Source organism: Centroberyx gerrardi, chromosome 20 (genome assembly GCF_048128805.1).
Source record: "Centroberyx gerrardi isolate f3 chromosome 20, fCenGer3.hap1.cur.20231027, whole genome shotgun sequence".
Taxonomy (NCBI): Eukaryota; Metazoa; Chordata; class Actinopteri; order Beryciformes; family Berycidae; genus Centroberyx; species Centroberyx gerrardi.
Window position 1 is genome coordinate 6,206,741 of NC_136016.1, and position 16,825 is coordinate 6,223,565.

General features: G+C 42.6%; 1 protein-coding gene across 1 annotated transcript in view; it reads right to left on the minus strand.

The window, feature by feature from the left end:
* Positions 1-925: 925 nt before the first annotated feature.
* Positions 926-16,825, minus strand: part of uts2r (urotensin 2 receptor) — a 33,600-nt gene continuing 17,700 nt past the window's right edge. The window contains exon 4 of the mRNA XM_071907874.2: positions 926-949. The gene's annotated coding sequence lies outside the window, so the exon portion shown is untranslated. The remainder of the gene's footprint in view (positions 950-16,825) is intronic.

Genomic DNA, 16,825 nt, shown 5'->3' on the forward strand with positions numbered 1-16,825 from the left:
AGATACTGTAGAAATCGGTAGCATTACACAGTAGCATTCAATAGCAGTATTGACATGCAAAGGAATTTAAGTACTTGTAAACAATGGTAAGTGTGCAGCAGAGACAACAATGAAATACAACAGCATCAATACCTGGGATGGAGAAATATAGCAAGATGATTTTTAGACTTTTAAATTTTGATTCCTCTCATTGCAGTTTTGTTCAGGTACTTTAAAAGCATGATGTCACCTCGCTGTGAATTTGCCATTTGCACTGCAGTTGCAGTTGACATATCTCGCTATGTTCTCCAAAAGCAATGATTGGCCACAGCTGAAGAAATGTGAGATTTAAGTGATGTATTTGAAATGTCACATGCCAGTCACTTTCCTATTCATCACAGCCTGATGAGATTACAGTCTGATAAAAGGACATCTTCTTTGTGATGTTTCCCTTATCCCAGTTGTGCGTCAACAGCATTACTCTCCCATTGTCATTGTGTAGATAACTGCCCATAATCACAACTGAATGACCACTTTCACATGCACACACACACGCACACACACACGCACAAAATGCACTGTGAGAAAGAGAAAAGGGGAGAGTAAACATAAGAGAAAGCATAAAGAATGAAAAATATCTGTTGTATTGTGTTAGAGTCCGATCTTTCCCTCATACAACAGCAAGTTCTGGGAGTGACAAACAGTCTGAACTGGATGTGTGTGTTTATACATGATGTCACACAGCAGCAGTCAACCCCTTATTTAGTTCCTGCTGGTGCTCATTCAAGGCTTCAGACAGTTATTCCGTGAAGTCCCCACCCACTGTGGTTGGTATATTGAACTCCTGCAACTCCTTCCTCGTCCCCGGTATTGGCGATGAAGAGTTCAGGGGTCTGCGACGTGTCATCTCCATCAGTTTCGTCCTTTCCATTCATCCTCTTTCCCCTCTTCCTGCACCGCTCCTTCATATCTATCAATGAGACACAGGAGAGAGCACGGCTATTATTACTCTGGTTGTAAATCCTGTAAACACACACACACACACACACACACACACACACTGAGTTTTCCATGCATGTTCTCTTTGGAAATAGCTTGCAGATAAAAATAGAAAGACAGCAGTTATCAGGGACTGTGTGTGTTTGGGGTGGTGGACACAGTCTGTTCTTGTCGGCTTGCCCAGACACACACACACACACACACACATAGAGGCACACACACGTAGAGTTAAATTTCAAAGTATTCATTATAGCATGAGTGAAAGAGTGTAGTTAACAGGATCGCCTGGTGGTATCAGATTAGCTGTGAACAATGTCCACATGTCGGTAAATCACTGAATAGTAAAGGCCAGAGGTACAAGAAGCAAAGCTTTCTTGCATAATTTTCATCACTCTTATCCCTCAGGTGACATTTTTATACCAAACACAGTTTATGCTCATACATTATGCATAATTGCTTTAGAGGAATCAAGCCTGTCCAAGATGGAGCTTTTACTGAGTTGTACAAAATTATTTGGAAATAAGAAAAATTCATTCTCACCCCGATCTTAGCATCTTTACATTGGTTACCTGTTAATTTCAGAATTGATTTTAAGAAATTACAGATCACTTTTAAGGCAGCAAGCTTAACCACAGACCTTTTAACCCCATATGATCTGGATCACAGCCTGAGGTCATTGGGTAGGTTCCAAAGACTATAAACAAGGGATTCCTATTGGCTGTTATTGGCTGTTAACAGCCAATAGGGACTTCAAAGTCTAGATTAAAAACAAGAGGTTCCTATTGAGGCAATTGGTTGTATTTCACACAGGCTTCACCCTCTAACAGGGCTCTATTGACTCTATTGGCTCTATTGACTGAACATCTGGTTGCCTCACTGATAAAATGAATGCACATGCTCAGACAATTAGGATTAGCCTATACCACCCTTTGGCGCTCCGCCCTATATAAAGCAAGTGCACCTGCGCTCTGCATTCACTTTTTTTTCAGTGCCATAATACAACTACTACACTGCCGAGGATGGCTTCGTGTGATGCTCCACTAGGGAAGTATTGCCTCACGTGCCCCAGACTGGTTGCCGCCATCGATCCCCACCAGCAATGCTTGGAGCATGTGTCTCCAGGGATGGCGCAACCACTGGAACACATCGTCTACTGGGCCCTTTGATCTACGAGACACTTAGACCACTCTTCACCAGGGGAAGACTGGCTCTCCTCAGCCTGCCTGCTCTGCTGATGTCAGTTCCTCGCTCAAGCGACATGCGTACGTTGTTGAGAGCAGGCTGCATAGAGCGGAGGCCAGACCGCCAGTTCCCACACAGCAATTGCCAATTGGTCTGTTACTGTCCCTTTTGAATTCGGCCCCCCATGGGCAGACCTACCCTCGAAGTCATGCATGAAGTTTGGACACACCTGATTGAATGTACTGTTTCTCATTCTCTTAAAGCCATTTAGATCTAAAGGCTTAAATGCTTAAAATTTGTTTCTTAGTGAAGTTGATGCCTATGTATGAATTCATTTCCAAAGCCTTTGCCTTTCCATCAAGGCAAAGGGCGGCTACTTTAAAGAATCTAAAAAATAAGATAGTTTTGATTTAACACTTTTTTGGTCACTGCATAACTCCATTTGTGTTATTTCACAGTTTTGATGTCTTTACTATTATTCTAAAATGTGGAAAATGGTAAAAAATAAAGAAAAATGTGGTGTGTCCAAACTTTTGACTGGTAGTGTAAGTGCCTGCCCTCTGACAGATTATATCTTATATCAGGAGTGGCGGAGCCTTTGTGTTTTAACAGATGGATGGACAGCACGCTTCGACTGGGTTATACACTCCAGTTTCATGGTGTTCCACCTCCATTCAACGGAGTGACAGAGTTGTTCATGACACAAGAGAGCATAACAGAGAATTCAGGAACTTTAACAGAAAGAGGCAGTGACAGAGGTCTTTATTTCAGATATTTCATTCTGCCCAAGAAAACTGGAGATATGACACTGGATCTCTCAGCCCTCTCAGTTCCATTCATTCCACATGCTTACACTAAAGAAGCAATTGGAATTGGTTCAGCCGGACACTGGTGGGGAATCTGAGTCAGACAGAGCGGAGTATGGCCCGCACATCTGTTGAAGGCAGCAGAGAACCTGTGGCTCTGGGCCACGGTGAAACTTAACTCTCTCAAGGCTCTACAGATTTCAGGCCTGGAGAACATGGGAGCCAACCTCATGTCAAGGGGCGGGCCCCTGTTAGACAAGTGGAGATTGCATCCTGACATAGTGAGTCAGATCTGGACTCTGTTCAGCAGAGCGGAGGTGGATGTTTTCGCCACAAGACAAAACACACACTGTCTGCTATGGTTCTCACTGATGCCCTAGGACCGTCCTCGCTTAGGGGTGGATGTGCTCGGTCATGTGCCTTGGCCAAGAAAGCTGCCCCCCTCCCGTCGCATCCCTCCCTTTCTGATGAGAGAGAGACAGGAGAGGCAGACGGTCATTCTGGCAGCCCCGGACCATGCGATCGCCCCGTGGTACGCGAAGATGATTCAGATGTTGGCAGCACTGCTGTGGACAGTTCCTCAGTAGGAGCATTAGGGGTGATGCCAACTTCTCAAGGTTTGGCTCCTGAAAAGGACAGACTGATGCACGCAGGGTTGTCTGCAGACATTGTGCAGACTAGGGTTCTCTAAACCGTAATGGATGGAGACATCCATTATCGCTGAAGACATAGTGGATCCAGAGTGTAGGTGGGCTTGTGTTATATAGGGCGGAGCGCCATAAGGTGGTATAGGCTCATCCTGATTGGCTAAGCATGTGCATTCAACTTTTCAGTGTGCTGAAGCAACTAGTTGAGCCCCGTTAGAGGGCTGGCTCTGCCTGTGGTCATAGAGCTAGAGGTACCATGTGTAACTATTGTTATTTATCATCAGGGCTCATAAACGTTGGAGTGACCTGTCTGAGGGACTTAGTTTGTTTAAATCTGTATAATTTTTTGAATCACTTATTGAAACTCTTCCATTAATTTTTTGTGACCTTGCTTTCATTGGTTTTGTTGTCAATTGTATGTTTTTTTTATTTACTCCTTTATAAATTGATTTGCATCTGTGTTTTCAAAATTGCTGTATTGCTCAAATTCTCATGCTTTTTTCAAAACTAAAGTGTTCATAGAGTGCAGAATAAAACAAAACATTTCCAGATAGCCCATTTAGCTTTAGGCATCAGCATACAGGTAGACCACCATTCTTCCAGACAGTCATAAACAAAGAGATTTGCAGTGAAGTGTATATGTGTTTGTGTGTGTGTGCGTGTGTGTGTGTGTGTGTGAGCACGTGCAGATGCTGTTTGACAAGAATGTTCACGTCATTCTTTCCACATGCAGTTTACAGGACTCCTTCACTGGAACATCTAGCATCATCCTAGTCAGTGAATCTGAGGCCTCTACCATTAAAAGATACAGAATACACACACACACACACACACACACACACACACCTACACACAAACTTGGCACATAATAGGAAGACTTTTAAAGACTTTTTCCACCCTATTTGTGCTGTCACTGTTGGCATGAGAAATGCTGAAAGGGAGGATCTACATAAATCTCTCTCTCTCTCTCTCTCTCTCTCTCTCTCTCTCTCTCTCTCTCTCTCTCTCTCTCCTCTCTCTTCCTTTCTAATCCAATCTCTTACCCCATGTTTATCTATTACAGACTGGGGCCATCAGAACAGAAGTGCATGTATTTGGACTCCCTGATTACTTCATCGATTAAACCTAATATCCATTTAATTTATACTCAACCTGAGGACCTCAGGAATAAAGCTGCCAGCTGAACTGATGAAGGTGTTTGAATGCTTGTGTGATATTACTATTCCCCTCACTGAAATTACCTCTGGCTGGTTGAGACATAGATGCAATGCTGAAGGACTCTTAGAGGAATACACCAGTGTTTTCAGTTCATCAGTTCAGTTGCTTGTTGCTTAGTAGTTCAGCTGCTGTGTCGGACTGAATGGATCATTCATAAGTTTGTGTATAAGGTTGTGTTCTTTTAAATTGCCTTGTCTTTTTTTGAGATGGTATTGCTTGCATGTGTGCTAGTGCCTGCTAGGTGTGTGGGTGGAGGTGTGGGGTTGGGGGTGCATGACTGGAGTGAGTGAAGCTATACTGACTTTAAAAACTCCACCGGCCTCCTAAACAGTACATACCATAATTCATAAATATAAAATAACATTCTGTTTTAAACTACCAGGTATACTTTCCTAGTTTCCATAGGAAGCGAACGTGGTGGGTGATGGGAGACTGTGTACAGCTAAAAATCACCTGAAATAGTTCCATAAATAAACCGTAGCTACATCGGCTAAACTGAGTTAATGATATTCCACTTTTAAAATGTATGAATAAATACATTTTAAAAGTGAAGACTGCACTTTAAATTTGCCATTCAGCAGAATGGCAAATGTATCACATTTCTTCCAGATCAACATATTTTATGATCAGTCTGGTGCTTTTTCTACCATGATATAATTTGGGAGAATAGCATTAGGGTAGTGACAGTCAGAATGCAACCTATCTCTTAAAGTCTATTATTTTTCCATTTCCTCAAACAGACCATTTCTGGGACAATAAATAATACTGCAACATTTTGATTCAGACGGAAGAATGGAATTATTATTTGGCCCAAACCCTGTAAACAGAGAGAAATTGAATTGGCACTGTACTCAATACTGCCGAGGATCGGATGACATCTTTCTGTCTGCCATGAGAAAAAGAGAGAAATGGGGGTGAGAGAATATCTGTCAAGGAATGTGTCAAATTGTGTGTGTGTGTGTGTGTGTGTGTGTGTGTGTGTGTCTCAGACTTAATCTCTCAGGTTAAGAAGGAGCAGGTAGGAAATGTCACCCAAAGGTGTCATTTTAGCCAAGTATATCCAGCAGAATAAATAAGCCTTGTGAAATTCACAAAGTTTTCTGTATGTAGCTCAGAGGTAATTTGGAAATGTATTATTCGGCGGATGTCCCCTTTATCACTGTCTGAACTTTTGCAAGAGCTGTTCAGTTAATCAACATGGATCACTTTGTTACGCAAGTGGAAGATTTAGATGACAAAACCAACTTTTTGAACCCATTTTGTGCGGCTGAAACAAAATACTCTGAATACATATTAGTATGCAAAGTGCGGATCAGTCTTAGACTCATTCTCTGGATAGCTCATGGACAATCCCATTATCTATTATAGTGCATACATGTGTGAGTGTGTATGTGTGCGTGTGTGTGTGTGACTTGTCAGAGTGCTAGAGAGAAGACAAATGGATTGAAAATGCAAGAAAGCCTTAAGTACTTCTTTGAGAATATGCTGTGTGAGGTGAATTGTGCTTTATAAGTTTTTCATTTAACTTTCTTCTTTTTTCTTTTCATTTTTAGATCATGGCCTTGGCGAATACTATTATGTTATTATAACTGGACACCTCCAGTCATGGTGTCAGCCTTCCTCTTAAATTTCTTCTCTCTCTCTCTCTCTCTCTCTCTCTCTCTCTCTCTCTCTCTCTCTCTCTCTCTCTCTCTCTCTCTCAGGGGATTGTGATGTCTGTACTTCTTTCTGCTGATCATTGCTCAGGGTTAAGCTCGGTTTTTGGCTGTCTGACTGTCTCTGCTTGGATGGATGGATGGATGCTTTGATTGGCTGAGGTTGACCTGATGTCAAATCTTAATTGCTGACTGGTTGACTAGTCAGCTGGCTGTAAAGCAGGCTGATTACCTGGTTGGATGGCTTGGCTGATGGCTTGACTACCTTACCAGAGCAGAGCCTTGGCTAGGAACCCAAACCATTAAACCATCTTTATTCCCCTTTTCTCTGCAGGATACACTGTGATATCTCTGTCAATTCATAACTCAAAAATGAATCCTCACTTCCTTTATCAACAGCAATCGTGGCATAAATGAGAGTGGGGGCTATTTGATGATGGTATGTGCGTGTGTATATGTGTGTATGCATGCTCACACAGGAGTGAATCTGCGATGCGTGCCTATTCTCCGACGAAAAGCTGTGTTATTAAAGGGATTGGAAGTTAGAGGCTTAGACTACAGAGTGTGTAAAGAAGTCGCTGGCTGCCTTCCCTAGTCCCTAATGCTCAAAGCAATACAGCCATGTTGTTTTGGCTTTTGATAGCAGTGGGCAGAAAATAGAAACCTGAATTCCCCCCCCCCCTCCCCAGCACTCATCCCAGCTGCTCAGTTGTATACGGCACCTGTTGACTGGAGATTGCTATGGGGAAAGTGCAGCCTCGTGTTTGGCTGTGTGCCCTGCTGCTCATGTCCCTCCTTCAACGCTCTCTCTCACTCTTTCTCTCCCTCCTGCCCCTCTCATTTCTTGCCACTGTCCCGTTCCACTGGACCTCCCCTCTCTCCATCAGTCCCAGCCAAACCACCTTATGCCCTGCTTGGCAGCAGCAGCAGTCAGGCAGCACCGTGCGCACGCGCCCCCCCCCCCCGCCAAGGTCTTCTCATCAAACGCTCATCAGAGACCGTGAACGGATCTCAATATGCTGGGGAAGTGAAGGTTCATTGACTGGGACTGAGGTTTCCGCTCCCACTTCCTGCACCTCCACAGATGTAAAAATATTCAGAAAAGTCAAAGTCAAAAGAAGAAGAAAAAAAAAAAAAATCAGCGTGCATGCAGCATCTGCAACAAGCTGCAATTTGACACAAAGGATAATATTTTCATCAAAGTGTCAACACATTTTGAAGAAAAGTGTTGGAGCAAGTGTTTAGTTACACAATAATCTCGGCTGCAAAGTACATTAGTAGCAGAGCGGTATAAATCTGCTGGACGACAGAGTTGGGAGAAAGATTTACGGGGTAATTATTGTGCTTATCAGAGCTGTTATTGTTATGTATTTCACACACCGTGGACCGCATTCAACCTGGACGGCAGCCAATTTAAATTTGGAATAGATTGGTCCGCATTTGGATGAGGAATGCCTCGAGAGGTCCAGAGGTTTAGACTGTGTGTGTGTTGGTGCCTGTGTGCGATACTGGCTGACCGTCTGAGTAAGAGAAGGGGTAAAAGGAGAGTTTGCGTTCCAGTTTTTGCTCCATGTGGGCTTGTGAGACAGCGCTGCCGACTCTCCCGCTGTTCCAGCTTCTGCCCCCTGTCTCTCTCTCTCTCTCTCTCCCTCTCTGTATCTCTCTCTCTCTCTCTCTCTCTCTCTCTCTCTCTCTCTCTCCCTCTCTGTCTGGCAGGACATGCAGACCTGGCTTATCCTGCCTGGCTTAACACACTGGCTCGCTCTTATCTTGGGCCTGCAGCACCCCAGGCCTCATCCACACATACAGCTACATACAGATACCCAAAATGAGAGTATGCGGATATATATATGTGCGTGTGTGTGTGTGTGCCATGTGTGCGGGTGTGCATATATGTGCCTGTGTTTACACGTGTGTGTGTGTGAGGAATGAAAGACAAATAGAGTTCAAGAAAAGCCTAAGTACTCCATTGAGAATCTGCTGTGTGAATCGCATTGTTCCTAATCACAGTATGTAATTTAATCTTTTCATTTAACTTCATTAATTCATATTTATATTATCACCTGGATGAATACTTTGTTCTGAATAGCTGGGGAGTGACTGTTACAGTATCTTAGTACAAACAGATACTCCCAGCAAAACTGTGTAATTGCAGTTTAATTGAATAACCATGAGGGTCCCACTCCTGGCATACGCTGGCATGTTGTTATTTTGATGAAAGGGTTTTTCAAATTAATTTCAACATGCCAGAGCGAGCAAGCAAACCTGATAAAGCAGTAGTTATCCTGGAAAATAACACTGCTCAGTTATGGTGCTGCAGTATAACTATGAGACCTTAATGTTCTCATGGCAGAAAGAGCTTCGGAAATCCATATAAATTTTGCAGCTGCAGTAGCTGAACTAATGGTTATAACAACACTTTCACCAACTGGTTACATTTTAGGTGGATTCCCAAGCACTGTAGTGGAAAAGTGACTAACTTGCTGAATTGCTTGCTGAGGTTTAGCAATAAACAAGCAAATAGCATTTTAGTCCATTATGAATTGAAAGTCCTGATTTTAAGATTTGAGGTGGCTATTTATAGCTTGGATAATAACAACTCTGAAGTCTTATCTGCTTTGTGTTGGATGGCGTATCTTTGCGACCCTATCTGTCACTCCATCTGTCTCTGACTAATAATTTCCGTCGATCACAAATGCAAAGCTCCATTCGCCCCGTTCGGAAATTGTTTGCATTTTGCATCCCTCCACAGCTGCTAGAACGTGATTTTATGAAGGCAAGTGGGGGGATTACACTCGTAATTATAACGTGTTCACAAGTACACTTCTGTCAAGCCTCGCTGTCCTTTGAACAAAGCCAGATAATAGCATTGGATTATGGGAACAAATAACCCCGCCATTAGATGCAGGAAAGGCACCCTACCAGGGGGAAAGTGCCAGTGGATCATGAAAGTAACAGACAGCAAGAGAGAGAGAGAGATGTTACTGTATGTATGTATTACTGAGATATTGTATGTGCATGTGCATGTACATGTGTTGGGGGGGGGGCTTCACATGGCACTCCAAGCCACTAGAGGGGCGTGATAATGCACTCATCTCTGTAAAAGCAGCGAAGATCAGAGGAACCTTTCCACATGAACTATGTTTCCCTTATACGCCGCCACAGTGCGAGTGAGTTTTTGTTCTGGAGAGAGAAAAAAAGAGAGGTAAAAAAGGCATGAAAGGCTTTCTTTAAAAGTCGGGTAGAGAGAGCGTGTGATGTTCGTCGATGTCAGAGGGAGATGGGACAGAGGAGAGAGGTGTCGCACCCCGGGGAGACGTCAGAGAGAAGCCAACCCTTTAATCCCCTGTTTAAATATCCTTTGTCAAACTCTGTTACATCTACAGGACACTTCAACACACACACACACACACACACACACTTCAACTTGACATCAAAGCTTTGTTCGGGCGCTTTAAATGCACCGGTGTCCCGGGGCAAAGCTAGTTTGAGCCATGCTTAACTAACTGTTGATGAGGCTCACGCTTCCCCACAGATTTCAACAGAGCCACTGCTGAGCTTTATCATTCTCACAGAGGCGTATCTGGGCTCACAGCTGAGCATTATTTTCTTTATCAAAGCCTTAGTTTTCAACCAAAGTTGAGTTTCCCACAGATTAAAACAGGCCTGGAGATATTCTAGTGTGTGTTTATATTTCACACTGTTGTGCTCTTTTGGGAGCTGTTGAGCTGTTTAAGAGCTGAGTCAGCGTTGTGGTTGGTGAATGGGATGAGGTGAGTACTGTTGTTGAAATGCTGAAGGTGTAGGATGCTCATTCTGATGTGCTGCAGTACATTGTCCTTGTTCTATGTAGAAGGCTACATAAAATACTTTTATTTTCTTAGCCCATAAAATCAGCTTGGCATAGGAGACACATTTTTGAAACTACTGCTACTACTACTACTACTAATAATCTTTATTTATGGAGCACTTAAAACTGAGTAACAAAGTGCTTTATAGGATAAGAAATATGATGAATAAATAATGTGAGCAATAAATACATACGAAATAGAATAACATACTAGCAAATGCAGATGCACTAAATAATTAAAACATTACATACAAAAATGCAGATCATTGCAGTAAAGACAAGCCTAAAAATGTAGGTCTGCAGGGAAACCTTCACCCCCCCATCCCTCCACATACTCATGCACACACACCACAGGGACTCTGTTAACAGGACTGTGTTTATGTGCACTCCAGGTAGCAGTCTATGGTCTGTGGAGGTCAGTGCTGACTATTTGAGCAAATATAAATCTGTGAGTGTGTTTGTAAGCGTACTTCTATGTGTGTGTGTTTGAGTGTATGTGCAAGTGTACAAGTGTGTGTGTGTGGATGTACGTATGTGTTCAGGCACCTCAGCAGGAACTTAGACTTTTGAGCTAATTGAGTTTATTAAGTATAGCTAATAGTGAGAGAACACACAGCCTGTTAATTCTGCTCCGTGTAGCTTTTTGACCTCATTAGTACAATTACCATAAACCAATGATAAACCACCACTGAGAAGACTGGCAGCCTCCACACTGCATTTTACATTGTGTGCCAATGGGTTGGATTTGGTGGGAAATCTGTTGTATTGCTTTACGGCATGGTGAAATTGCTTTATGGAACGCAACACCAACTGTTTTTACTTTTCAAGTAATACTCAACTTGATTCCAGTTTCACTATTCTAACTGCACAGTCTCAACTTCACATTAGAATATCAGCTCTTATCCTTCTTCTGGTCTTCAAAACATACTTGAGCGATGTTAGGGAGGGGGACAAATAGTGATATCCTCTTTGTGGAAGGAAGCAATCGGGTTTATGGGAAATGTGGTCTCAATTTTGGATGCAACATGTAGCGCCTTTAAAGGGATAGGACACCCTAAACTCACTTTTTTCAGCTGTTAATCAATGTTCACGGCAATCTTAAAATGAAACACATACATCATGGTCATAATCGTCTTACATCATGGCCATAATTGCACTTCATAATGTGTGTTTTCTAGATTTTGTGTGCAAATCACGGCTTTGTACCGCCACTAATCAAAGCTCCAATGGCGACATGGTTTGGAAAACAGAGAGCTGTTTCTCCTCTGTTTTCGCCAGCCCATAAAACTCACATTTTACCTCTCTCTCGTCTCCTCTATTAACCACTCTTTCTCTTTCTTTTTCCTCACACCTGTTTAACAACTGTTCTTCCCCTTTCTGATTCCACTCCGGTTAGATCAGGGGTCTGTTTTATTAGTCCTCTTTTGTTCTCTTGCTCACTCTCTCTCTCTCCTCTGTATGTGTGTGTTTTAGTGTGTGTGTGTGTTTCATGGCTTTCTCCTTGGCTATCCTTGTCAAGGTGGAAGAATATAGCATGGATATCTTTATATCCGCGTTTCAAATTTCACTTGAAGTGAACGAGGCCAGACGAGACTTGCAAGCGCAGCACGACAACTTCAGACACCCTGGTTTTATCTCAGGACAACAGTGGCCTAATTTCTCCAATACAGCACACTGACTGAATTACAACTTTTCCATTCCGTGGCAATGCCGGTTGCAGTGTGTTCTCAGGCTGTTTGTATTGTCACGATCCCTTTGGAACGATTTCCTCTGGGTTCGCAGGTTAATGGATGCTGATTGAGCAGAGATTTCTCCATCTCAGTTCTCAGCACCGGTGACAAAAGCAGACGCAGCAGCAACAATAGCGGCGGAAAGCACAAGTGCTGGATACAGGAGATAAACACAAAACGATAGGCTATCTGTGTTTGTTTGCTCCCTCGCTGGTGAATGATGAGATTACCGCTAAATTGTCTATTGAGTGTGGAGCAAGTCCTGTGCATGACCACTTTCACTTTTTAGTCCTTATTGAGCAACAAGAAAAGAATACAGACAGTTATATTCTTTTTTTCCCCAACTTAATTGCTTTCATTTGACTCTAATTGCTTATTTCTGTTTGATGAAAGTACCAGCTATTCATTTTGATTGGCTTTGTACTGTAATGCATTTTGAGATATGGTCAATTAGAGAAGCAACCATGTATGAAATGCTGTGGCGGATGTTGTCTACTCAGATATGACAGTCTGTTTGAGTGAAGTGCTTCTATCATGATCTCTAGAGTCGTGTGTTGCTCTCATCTCTCCAGCATACATGTGTCTCTTGTTCTTTTTCCGCTGCTATATCAGTTCAGCGGCACATCAAAAACATGGCTTTGAACGGCAAAGGGCAATTCTGCTTCATGGCCGCTGGTCAGGAGACGTCATTCACCGCCTTTCAGGCTTTCATGATGCTGAGGAAAAACTGATTTTCTTGAAACTACCATAACTCCTTAATGCTTTAAGATGCGGAGTTCATACTAATACCATCCATGTGTTATGCAAAGACAAGCATGTTGAAATATTTGCTAATTAATCCATTAATTATCTTAATTAAGTACCTCATTAGCATAACCAGTTATGTTTAATATATCAAGGTGATTATAGAGGGACATTAGGCAGCTCAAATTCCTCTTATTTTTCAGTTTGCAACTGTAGGAAAAACAAAGTCACTGTTAGAGAAGAAATAGGTCAAGTGTGAAGTTCAGACATTGCTTCTTATTCCATTTTGTCACTTTACAGGAAAGCCGACTGGGATCACTTCTTAGCCAAGGAAACGAATCCTAGTTGACTGACAAACAGCCTCAGTGCAAAGGATTTGGCTCTGACTCGCCACAGGCTTCATGGGGGAGGGAACATGACTTTTTTGACACAGTTCATGTTTGCGGTATAATTATGTACGCAAGACATTCCTCAGAGTCCACCTTCACCATCAACCCAAACCCATTCTCCCAGTAATCACAAGGCCGGTCCCGCACATCCCGCTGCTGTAATTCAACAGCAAAGCCTGTGATCAATTACATGTACATCTGTAGCTGTAAAGCCTCACAACTAATTGCCTCCACTTGTGCCACATCTTTTTATCAGTCTTGGACAGACTGTAATTATTATCTAATGATATGACCAAGGCTCTTCTCACTGCAGCCCCCAGGCTATATTTACCATGGTCACCCCTCTGTTGGTGTCCCATCTTAATATTGACTCCTCTCATTATTGCTTTCTGACTCTTGATGTTGTTTTTGGCTGCACACAGTTAATGTTACTGTTGCTGTGTTTTGGTACAGGTAGACGAATGGATGGATGATTATATATATATATATATTATATATATTTTACCTTATTTAACCATTTAATTGGCACTGCAAATGTATCTGGTAGATATTATGAAGCAGAATCCATGTCAATGCTGCAGCGAACCTGCATATGAATTAGTGAAATTTTTCCACATGAATGATGTGATGGCATTTCCAATTAATTATGTGTCTGTGTATGTGTGGTGCGCACATGAGCTAGTGTGTCTGTGGAGGTGTATTCCCAATTAAGGTCCTTCTTGTGATGACCTTGCTCCGGTCTGAAATGGCATTCTGTAATGAGCAGCTCACCGATCTGATAACATTCCTGTAGTTTTATGACGCTTTTTAACGCTCCCGGCCAAAAACTTTCCAGCTAATCAAGGAAGGTAGTCGTTACGCAGAGGAAGCTTCTCAGCAATGGAGGAAACACACACACACACAAAGAATCTCTGCAGTGAATCAGACTAATGGGAAAGTTGTTAAGAAAGCTTGTGCTGCTCTTCCACATAGCAGAATCCTTCCTTCCTTCCTTGCTTCCTTCCTTCCTTCCTTCCTTCCTTCCTTCACTCATTTGCTTTTCCAGAGATCGAAGGATCAAAGTGGATGATTTTGGAAGCTTGTGCTGCTCTTACACATACAGCAGATTCCTTCCTTCCTTCCTTCCTTTCTTCCTTCCTTCACTCATTCGCTTTTCCAGAGATCGAAGGATCAAAGTGGATGATTTAGCTTCAGCTCTTGACTGCACTTACAGTGTCACAGTAAAATCCATCTACATCATATTCACCTGGCATGAGAGGGTATTCATCTATCATTATCAATCCTCGCTAATAAAATGCAATTGTCACCGAAGCCCGCGTCTTTGAAGTGGTTGAATTTGCAGATGAATTGCCACATGCCTGAGAGAAAACCCTCGGCTGTCTGATGCGGTGTTACAACAAGCGAAAACAAAGAGAAAAGCAGCCACCTTGACAGCTCGCAGCTTCAGTCTGCGAGGTGGATCAGTTCAAAGCTACTACAGATGAACTTATGAATAACAGGGGGAACAGCTTGCCTCTGAAACTTCCTGTAGCATAGCACACAGTGTACAATCGACTTCCGCTATTCATTTAGCAAACACATTTATATGGAGAAAGCTGACTGTTGGCACAATGGCACCGGCTTCAGAGGAGAAATGGACCATAACAGTGTAATGTTCCCAAATAATTGCCTCGAGCTGCTGGCAGTTAGAACCATTTGGGAATTCCTGCAACTTGTTGAATCTGTCTTCCTCATCAGGTTGTTGCAAACAGAACTTTATGTCATCTTTAAAACAGTAATTTGACTTAATTTGTGCTTTTATACTTCATTTGTCCATTCTCACTAAGGCTACATCAGATAAGAGAAGAATTAAGTTCAGCACAATGTTGCACAGGTCAGACAACACCTTATCATATATCAATATATCAGTTCAACTAATGGCTCAGTCTGAGTATGGATCGCCATAGATATGGAGGTGTGTTGGAACAAACACACACTCAAATATGGATATGTATCTTTAGCTTATGCACTGCAAAAAATGTCGATCTGCCACTCCTCCTATTTAGTCCTACAATCGTATTTTTGTTAAAACATAAGAAAAAAAAAGTAAATTCCACTTGTTTTTAATGCAGTTTGGCTGTTTCAAGCAAGTGTTCATATCTTGAAACCAGGCAGAATGAGGCAGATCATTCCACTAATATCAAGAAAATTACATTTCAAGTTTCAAGAAAAAAGTTGATTTGTATTGGAAACATGTGAAATGATCTCACCTCATTGGCAGATCTTTTAAGAGAAAAAGAAAAGACTTTCAGACTCAATTTTAGCTGAAGCAACTTGAAGAGAAACTGATATTTGCAGTGCGCACTCCTCTCACTCGCATATGCACACTGCTTTTATTAGGAGCATGAAGGGTCGGAACTTCTCACACAAAGGTATAAAATGGAATCCCGTTCAATATTACACATCGCCGCGGGATTTCCTTCACCTTCGAGGCTTAGGTATTTTATTGCGACACACCCCGCGCTGAGCCGTGGATGTGCGAGTTCCCATGCTGCGGCGACCTCAAGCAAAACTATTTCAGGAGCATCATGGGTAGAGCTGCTGCTGTTCAGTTTCAAGTTTCTGGGCAAAATGCTGATAAATTCAAAACTCTGTGTGCATGCGTGCATGCGAGCATCTGCGGTATGCAATCGACTCTTGAGTTTTGGCTCGGCGTTGAAGGTGTCTCCGCAGGGAGTCGGGGGGGGAAAGATGCTATTAAGCAAATTCTGATGTCGGCCCCGCCTTCGCCACGGGAGATCTGATGCTAATAAACGCTGCATCTGCCTACCATCTTCCTCCTCTCTCTCTCTCTCTCTCTCTCTCTCTCCCTCTCATGCTCGTCTTCCACTCGGCTCACACTGCCTCTCACATATGGGCCCGTCATGTCTAACTGCTTTTATTCACCGCTGAATTCCAAGACTGGGTTGATGACAAGAATGTTTAGGTGTAATGTGGCATCTGTACACTCATAATCGAGATGCTACATGCTGTGTGTCACCAGGATTTATGAGTATGCAGATGTAAAGTTTCTGCCGTGTGCTTATGTGTGTGTGTTTGAGGTTCAGTGATCGACAGTGTCAGTGCAACTACCGTAATCAGGTTTCATAAGGACTTTTAATCTCAGCACTTGAACTTTGAAGGATTCTGCTGGCTCAGCAGGCTCAGGCGTGCAGCTTGTACTTGAAGTGTCCTTTCAGATCTGGCTCAGGCTCTGTGCTGAATGTCAGCCTCTCTCATCCTCATCCCATAAGTCCTGTCACTTTCTGCTGTATGCTATCTAATGACGCAGAAATCCCTGAAAATAAATAATATATGTTTGTAAAAAAGGACTTTTCAATCTCAGTTGTGATCAGTTTAAATCTTCCACTGCAGAGCTATTAACTACAAAGTGCATGTTCATAGCCAAGAATCTCTAGGATGTTGGCTCCCTTATGCACATTTCTGAATTTCACGTTGTTTTTTATGTCTCCGTTTTTTTGAAGTCAGCACTGTAAATTTTACTCTTGGCTGCGGCTCGCTTGAAAAAGAGATGTTAATCTCAGTGCGGCGACCCCAGATGAATAAACGTTACAAGAGGAGAAATAAGCGGCCGCTGAAAGATGAAT